The sequence below is a fragment of the Sylvia atricapilla genome, chromosome 2 (assembly GCF_009819655.1).
Source record: "Sylvia atricapilla isolate bSylAtr1 chromosome 2, bSylAtr1.pri, whole genome shotgun sequence".
Taxonomy (NCBI): Eukaryota; Metazoa; Chordata; class Aves; order Passeriformes; family Sylviidae; genus Sylvia; species Sylvia atricapilla.
This window is the reverse complement of record NC_089141.1, coordinates 55,966,019-55,974,243: the sequence shown is the minus strand read 5'-3', so window position 1 is coordinate 55,974,243 and position 8,225 is coordinate 55,966,019.

Genomic DNA, 8,225 nt, shown 5'->3' with positions numbered 1-8,225 from the left:
GAACATCAGGTGCTTATTTGCTACAAGAGGTAAGCAGACATTTTCCTTACTGTTATTCAATCATAAAAAATTTTGTAGATTCTTTGAAGATTGCTTCAAAGTTATGCAGACAACACACATCTTTTTGTGCATTTATTACTTCTCACATGTACAGAGAAGAGCAGGTCAGGTTAGTCTGCTCACACACCAGAACCATTCTTCCCTTTTCCCAAAGGCTGACAGACCTTTACCAATAAGTAAAATACATTAAGGTCTCTACAGCTTTTAAGTTCCCTTGATTCTCACATAGCACAGGTGGGACACAGACTAACTCCCTTTCATTCCCAGCAGGTTCATGTGTCAATTATTAACACTACGTGCCGATTAATGCTTACTTGTGCATTAGCACTGTGTACCCATCTGTGCTTACTCACCTGCTCTCTTTTCATGGAGCTGCACCCAACCACAACGATACACTGTCCTGTCTCTAGAGCACTAATCCAGAGAGATGAAAAAAGGTCACATGCAATTAGCATGGCCCCCACACTCCCCAGCTGAGCCACACCACCCTATGAGGGGCAGTGAGCTGCCTGTAGTTCCCACAGCATCCAACCCACCATGGGAATTCTCCACTTGCAACAAGCTACTACCTTGATAGGGTCAGTTGCAAGCCTCCTGTGCAGAAGAAATTTAAACTTCTCTCACGAGTTCCTTGGATCACTGGGAAAATGAGCTTGGTGTTTGGAAGGAAGGTTCTAGTCAGGACTAAGGCAATGGCTATATCCATGCACGTTTAAAAGTCAAGAAGTCTAGACCAAAATATTATCATGACCAAAACATCATTTTCCTTTTCTTTCTTCATTCTCTCAGGCTTAGTTCTTCTACTGAGTCAGCAACAAAAGGCCGGAGCTGTGCCTAGGTGAGGATAGGAGATCCCTATTCCTTTCCAAAGTTGGTTGGCAGAGGTCAGGGCAGGAGCAGCAGTACTTCTGCGAAGCAGTGCTGCCTCATATGAAACTCATCTCCCTAGTGAGGAGCTCTTAAGGCTTCCTTGTATTACCACAGCACTGTCAGCTCCAGGTGGCAATGGAAAAGCTGCAGCTTAGGGCAAATGCACACTAGAAAACTCTTGAGAGAAGCCATGTCCATTGGTGTAACATATTTTTTAACCACAGCTTTGCATAAGCATAAGCTTCCTGACATATTCAGAAGGCTGGCAGCAGCATCTTGCAGGGTAAGGATATAATAACTACTTGCAAAGACATTTTTTCACAGCAGAAGCTGCATCTCTACTGGAGGATTTCATGGATAATAATTCAATGTAAGATAGACAAGACCTGGAAGGCATGTGATAATATGTAAGCAAAAAGAACCAGAGCCTTGCTGGTAAAGCAAGAAAATGAATCCAGGCTTCTTCCTCTCAGGTTACAGTTGTGTGCTTTCCTTGGTAAATCACAGTGCTGTCAAGGGGGTGGAGAGACTGATGCTGTAAATACAGTCAGGACTAAAGCCCTGAGCTCCAAGAGAAGCAGATTGGCCCCTGTCAGTGCAGCTGAAGGCTGTGAAATATCCTTTGCACTATAAGAAAAACTCTTTGGCCACACCAGCAGAGAGTTCAGGTGCAAACCAGCACATACATGTTGCAGACAACTTATACTGCCCACCAGGGTAGAGCTTCTCTTAGGTTGTGTTATCCTGATATTGCAAAATTGCCACTTCCTTCCCAGAGTTTTCTTGGTTTTGGGGGGGTTTTTTTGAGTGAATCAACTGATCTACATACAAAACCAAGGGAAACTCTGGAAACAGATCACTCCCTAAATGTGTCATGGATGTTTGTTCCCTATCGGCCCTAGCTGGTCCTAACCAGCCCTCCAACTCCTGACATAAACCCTTCTATCACATTGCTTGTTATAAAAATGCCACCCTGGTAGGCGGCAATCCATGCCTCAGGCTCTTTCTGATGCTCCAAACAAAAAGAAAGACCCACACCAAAAAGACCTACAAAAACCCACACAGAAAAGTAATGATCACATCTTAGCACCAAAGGGCCCAGAAGAGATCTAGGAGGACAAGTGTTTCATCATGTGGTTACAAGGGAAACCACTGGGCTGTTTGTAAGGGAACAAGCTCTGAGCAGCATACAAAGAGGCCACTTTTCCTGAGGCCCAGGCATTATTCCGAAGGGTGAATGCATTTAGCATAATAGATGAAGCAGCATGGGAAAGCACAACACAGAGACACAGGTAAATCGAGCTGACAGTACATATGCATCTGTGTATATGAAGACTCTAGATTAGTAGCATGCTCCATGCCCCATGCATGCAATAACTCCTTACCAGCATGCAAACTGCCTGAAGGCAGCTGCCCATGGCACCTACAACCCCACTGACCTTGCTAAGGCACCACGAGTCCTGCTGGCTACAGGGAGGGCAGCTTTGCAGCACACATGGCCACACTCACACACTCTGCTGTGTAGCAAGCAAGTGAAATTTTGTAGGCAGCTTTGTGCTGTCAGCATAGACATTGCATAGAGTTTGGAGCCTGATATCTAATCAGGAGAAAAAAAAAAAAACTGTTTTCTGAGCATAACAGTGAGTCTCTGTTCCTTTTAGAGGCTGGATCTGCAAATCACCCACGAAGCCTGAAAGTTCCTCAACGGTTTTTCTTTTATGTTTAAAAGGCATTTCTGAGATAGGAAGCAAATATTAGCTAAGTAATGATAGTTAATCAGTTGCTTTGGCAATTTCCAAAGTATTTGTCATTTGCACATGACCTCGCAGAGACAATGGGGAAATACATTTTTATTCCAAATCAAAGCACAATTAATGCTAAATAAAAACACTTTCTCTGCATCAATGTAGAACTCTTAATCTGGAAAAATAACTTAGACTCATTTTCTACATTTTAGAGGAGAGAAACTTTATAACTTTATTTATATGTCATATAGGAAAGCTGCACCTACTTAGGAATTTCCACTTGGGAAAACAGGGAAATACAAGAATTTTCTCTTGTTAGAGCTGCACCCTCACCAGTACTTCCTGGATTGCAACAGTCCCAATGGGCAATTCAGGGCAAGGTCCCTTATTTTGCAACAGACCTTGACTTTGATTTCAGTGGGAGCTATACAAAAAATGCCTTCTTGAAAAGCACATTTATGTCTCTCGGACACCTGATCAGCAGACCCCTTCTCAAACCAGCCTAACTTATCACTGCTTTTATTACAGCAGAGATTATAATGATTACTATTCAACAGAGAGATAGGTGGCATGAACATAACCTTTTACATCTCAGCTTCCCGTCAACATTTAGAAAATATAGTATTTCCCTGCCTCAGAGCCATGTTTCGCAATTCTATGCATTAACAAGACTAGGAGGCACTCAACTATTAGAGAACAGGGACCACACTAAACATGCAAAAATACAGGCAAAAAAAAGATGTAACTCGTTTAGTTTATTATGCCAATAACAGGATTAATTGAATGTAAGTTATGTATCTTGGTGGTTCTATCTATCAAGTAAGCATCCACACATACATTTATCCTAGCTGATGTCACAACTTCAAATTCTCTCTGAATTCTTTAGTACATTCCCAGGACAGGTGTACGACCTGCACTTTCTTAAAACAAAAAAAAAAAAAAAATCAGTGGATCCAAAGTGGGATGCAGTACCTCACTGTGCTAACTTGCCAGAATGGTTCAGCCAGAAAGTACTGCACTGCACATTACATTTTGCAAGTCTAATGTAAAAAGCATTTGTACTGTTTGCCTGCAGACGCGATAAGACTCCAAGCCTCGTGGAATCAGCATTTCAGTGCATGTCGTCCAGTACCCTCTATACTGTGGATTTAGCAAAGCTTGCCTAAAGCTTGTTAAATCCCTCCTCCCACCAAACTACGTATTCCTGAAGTAAAGCCAAAAATATGGAGAAAATATTAATTCAAATTCATCCTATGATACAAGAACATAACAACTAATATTCCTTTTTATTTTCGGAAGGTGTTTCTTTCTGAAAATAATGAGTCTGGCCTTCTTTGATTATAGGCTCATCCTGTAGTGAAATAAGGAGGTTAGAGGGGTCAGCTTTCTTCAGTAAGGTGTTGTGGAACAATTGTCATCACAAAATCCATCTATTTCATGATACTAATGTTTGACATAGGCCCATTTTACTCTGCTAATCCCTTTACAAATTGCTTGCACTTTTTCCCTCTCCAAGTGATTCACATTTTTATGCAATATATTTAGGTGTCATCTATCATAAAGCTCATCTATTTGGAAGACATTATGCAAATACTTTCATTTAATCCTTTTATCAGTAGAATGTCAGGTTAGTGTTTTAAAAAACATCCCTCTGGGCCATGTTCAAAATAAGAAAGTATATGGAAAATATTAACACCTAGTTTAAAAATTATGTTAGTAAGGGTGAGCCTCAACTTTCTGAGACTTTAGGAAAGGGGCATCTTCCTGGAGCAGAACGAGAAACAGAGTAGAATTTGCAGAAAAGGTGAAATTTCCTTTACAGCTTCAGAAATGCCATGGACACCAACTGGGCTGATTCATCCACCAAAAAAGAAAGACAAAAGAATTATCCATAATGCCAAAAAAGAAAAACCTTCACTAAGAAAGACAATAAATCAGGACAGCAGCAGCTGAGGTACCACCAGCCGGAATGATGAGAGTTTTATTACCCACAGATTCTGTGGCTTGGCTAAAGAGCTTGTTAGCCTGAAATAAAGCAATCCAGAGACTCTAGGATAAGTGAATCGAGTTTAACCATAATCTGCCTGAGTTCAAGGCCAAAAGATATCAAGAAAGTATAGTCCTGGTCTGGAAAACAGGAAGACAACAGGCAGAAGGGAGAGTGGATGACAAAATGGTAAAAGCATACATGAAAACTGGCATATTCTGTTAGAGAACATCAAAATGAATGAAAAGCAAAATCTAGAAGAGGAGTGTGAGGGTGTATATATGAAACACTGACATCAATATCAAAATACACAAGGGTGGTGAGTGAGAATCAATTCCCATCAAGGACACCTAAGAAGAAATAACTACTTCCTTAAAAGAAATGAGAGCAAACCCAGAGAATGGTGTATATTCCTACAGCACGGCAAAGAAAGGCAGAAGAAAACATCCAGGAGAAGGAGCATTAGAGGACATTTTGGTTATGAAAGAAGTATACTGCTGCCTTGGGATTATGACAGATTTTCATGGACAGCTAGCCACATCTATAAAGGCAGGAGAAACCTGCATGCAAATTTTTTTAAAGAAGAAGGAATAATTGCTTAACAACAACCTGGGGCAATGACAAGGCAGGGGACATGTTATTGCTGACAACAGAAAACTGCTCCTTTGAAAGGCATCTTTGAAACAAACCCAGTATGACATTGAAAGAAATTATTTACTTTGGTATTATGTTGTGGATAAACAATTTTCAAAACTAAAAGTTGACACACAATTAGGAAAGACCTCAAACTAATAATGGTTGTCTTCTCATTTGAGCAGCTATTTGTTTAGCACTTCAGTTCATACTCTGAGAGTCTTGCATTTATTTCTCTCCATTCCCCTTAAAAGTGTATCCAGGGAAAAGAATTCTTACTCCCTCAGAAAAACTTGTCCTCCATACATATGTCCTGGTCCCAAGGAACACAGGAAACATGGTTTGGATATAATCTGAGTTATTAATATGAACCCAAACACTTACCAGCACCTACATAATAAAGACTAATACAGAAAGGCCCTTGAAACATCTGTTCCACATACCACCAAATCACAAGTCCCAACAAAAATAAGATCTTTATTAAAAAAGCAAAAGCCATTTCTCTAATGCCTGCACACGTCTGTGGCTGGTGAATATAAATGCAGCCACTTGGCCAGAGGGAAAGGTTCCCAGATGCTTTTTATGGCTTAGCACATTGCAGACAAACTGCTGCCTCTGTCAAGTTGCAGAGAACAGCACCAGCCTTATGCACTAGCAGCCCTGGCTGCTCTCTGAACAAGGAATGTGGCTCCAGCCCAGCCTGGAGGTACCAAGTGTTAGCAACCCCTTGATTAAAAGTGCACACACCTCGATGTGCAGAGTTAAAGGACAAGAAAGAAAAATAATCTTCTTCCCCACCATAATCTCATGCCTGAAAGCTGTGGCACTCTCCTTACTCTTCCTACCCATTTTGAATTTCAGATCAGTGTTGTCTTGACCAGCCTAAAGAGGTAATGAGAGAAATGCATTTTCATGATAGTTCTATGAATACTTTCCTTCTCACAAATACACAGATAATCTCTTCCCTCTCTATAGGCCAGACAATGTAAAGTGTTCAGTCATGCCTGAATTAATGAACACTTTCTCTTCAACTGACAAAATCTTCTGGGCTTGGCATGGTTGGAGAAAAAGGTCCTCCTTTGGGTTTTCATCTTCAGCCAGATATCACAATGAAGAGGACATGGAAAATATCAGAGCTGGAATAAGAGATGAGAAAATCTATAGACTATCAGCTCGACACTGCTGCAGCTTTATTTAGCCTTTAGCATTGTGCATATTTTCACATTAATATTAGATATCCCTAAAGAGGCCTGTAGCATGTATTTCAAAGGCATCATTGATCCCAGGCAAGGAGAATATTCTCATCCCTTTCCTGTGGCATGCACAGAAAAGTTACACCGATCCTACACCTACTCATTCAGCCTCCTTGGAGCATTGTATCAACACAGCATTATTACATCCTGGATCAAGGTGTGACCATTGTATCTTCAAACTGCCCCACACTTTGTGGCACAGGCCTGATCTATTCATGTCAGACAGGCTGAACAGGGGCTTGGCTGTACAAACAGACCAGACCAGAAGCTATTCTCATGACTAGTCCCTTCATTTCAGCCACATTCATCACTCAGGGGAAAGAAAGCTCACACCCAAATAACACTTGACACTGGAAAAGAAAGTCATAATTTGGTTTTATAAGCTATTCAAATGTTCTGTTTTGCAGTACCTGTAGACATGGACATGTGTGCTTTGGGCTTTGCAATGGACACAATGATCCTTTCCGACCAGATATATAATTTGCATAATGGTAACTGCAAGCAATGCCAAAGCAGCCCTGCTCTCCCAGAAATAAACAGATGGACCACACAAGAATGTGCTTCTTGGGCAGCACAAAGGGGGATCATGCTCAGAGAGATTCTCTGCAGCTGATTGACCTGAACTGTAAATATAGTGGCATGCCAGATTTCTGAAAACCTGGGATAGGCACTGCGTCACCTGCAGGTGCTATTATGCAACTCAGACTGCTTCTCAGAACAAATTAACATACCAGCTCTCAACTTTTCAGACAACTGAAGGAAATAGAGCTGCCCAAGCAACCCTGGGGACCCTGGAGCAAGGCAAGCTTTCCTCCAATAATGCTCACACTATAACACATACCCTGATTGCTTTCTCCACTGTTGACTACTGCAGGCTTTCTATGGGCTCCAGAGTTTATTAGTCCAATCCATCCTCAGCTGCAGTGGGCTTAATCCAGTCACAGAGAGAGCCCAGGTAATGACCCCTCTATTAAGACATTTACTAGGGTAAATGTCTCATTTTCAGTCCTTTGTAATACAGCCAAATTTCAAGCATCTGAGCTCAGTGCCTGCCTTAATGATTTTTTAAGACTCCAGGGGACTAGAACAATTTTTTGTTGCTGTTGCTTTGAGAACAAGGTTAAAGGAGAACAGGCAGCTCTTCTGAATGCTATTTTCTGAACAGCCTCACTGGCATCCAGAGGAATCAGGTATTCAAATGAACCTAGAGCAGGGGCTGAAAAACCTTGCTTGTTGACCCCAAGAAAAAGCTGTTCTCTTTATAGAAAAATATCAAAGACACCATAAAATATGACTTCTACAGGGAAGGGAGAAACAATATGAGCCTATAATGCCCAGACCCCAGGTGAGGCACTGGGCCATACCACCTCTCAGGCATCTTGACAAAGTGCTGCACCTTGTTAATCTCACTCCAGCATTGCTTTTGTTGCATCCATCTGCTGCCCAGCAACAGTTTAGCAACCCCAAAATAAGAGTCAAAAATCCAGAACTGCATCCTCAATCACATTCCAGTTCATAGTCCAGTGTAACTCATGAGCGAATCCAGGTTTGTGCTAAGACAGCACACTTCTCACTGGAACTTGAATGAGCCAGTGTGTTCCAGTCTGCTACCTGCTACCTGCCACCCTGGCAGGAACTCCTGACAGACCAACTGTGAAAAATAGCAGAGAAGGTGGG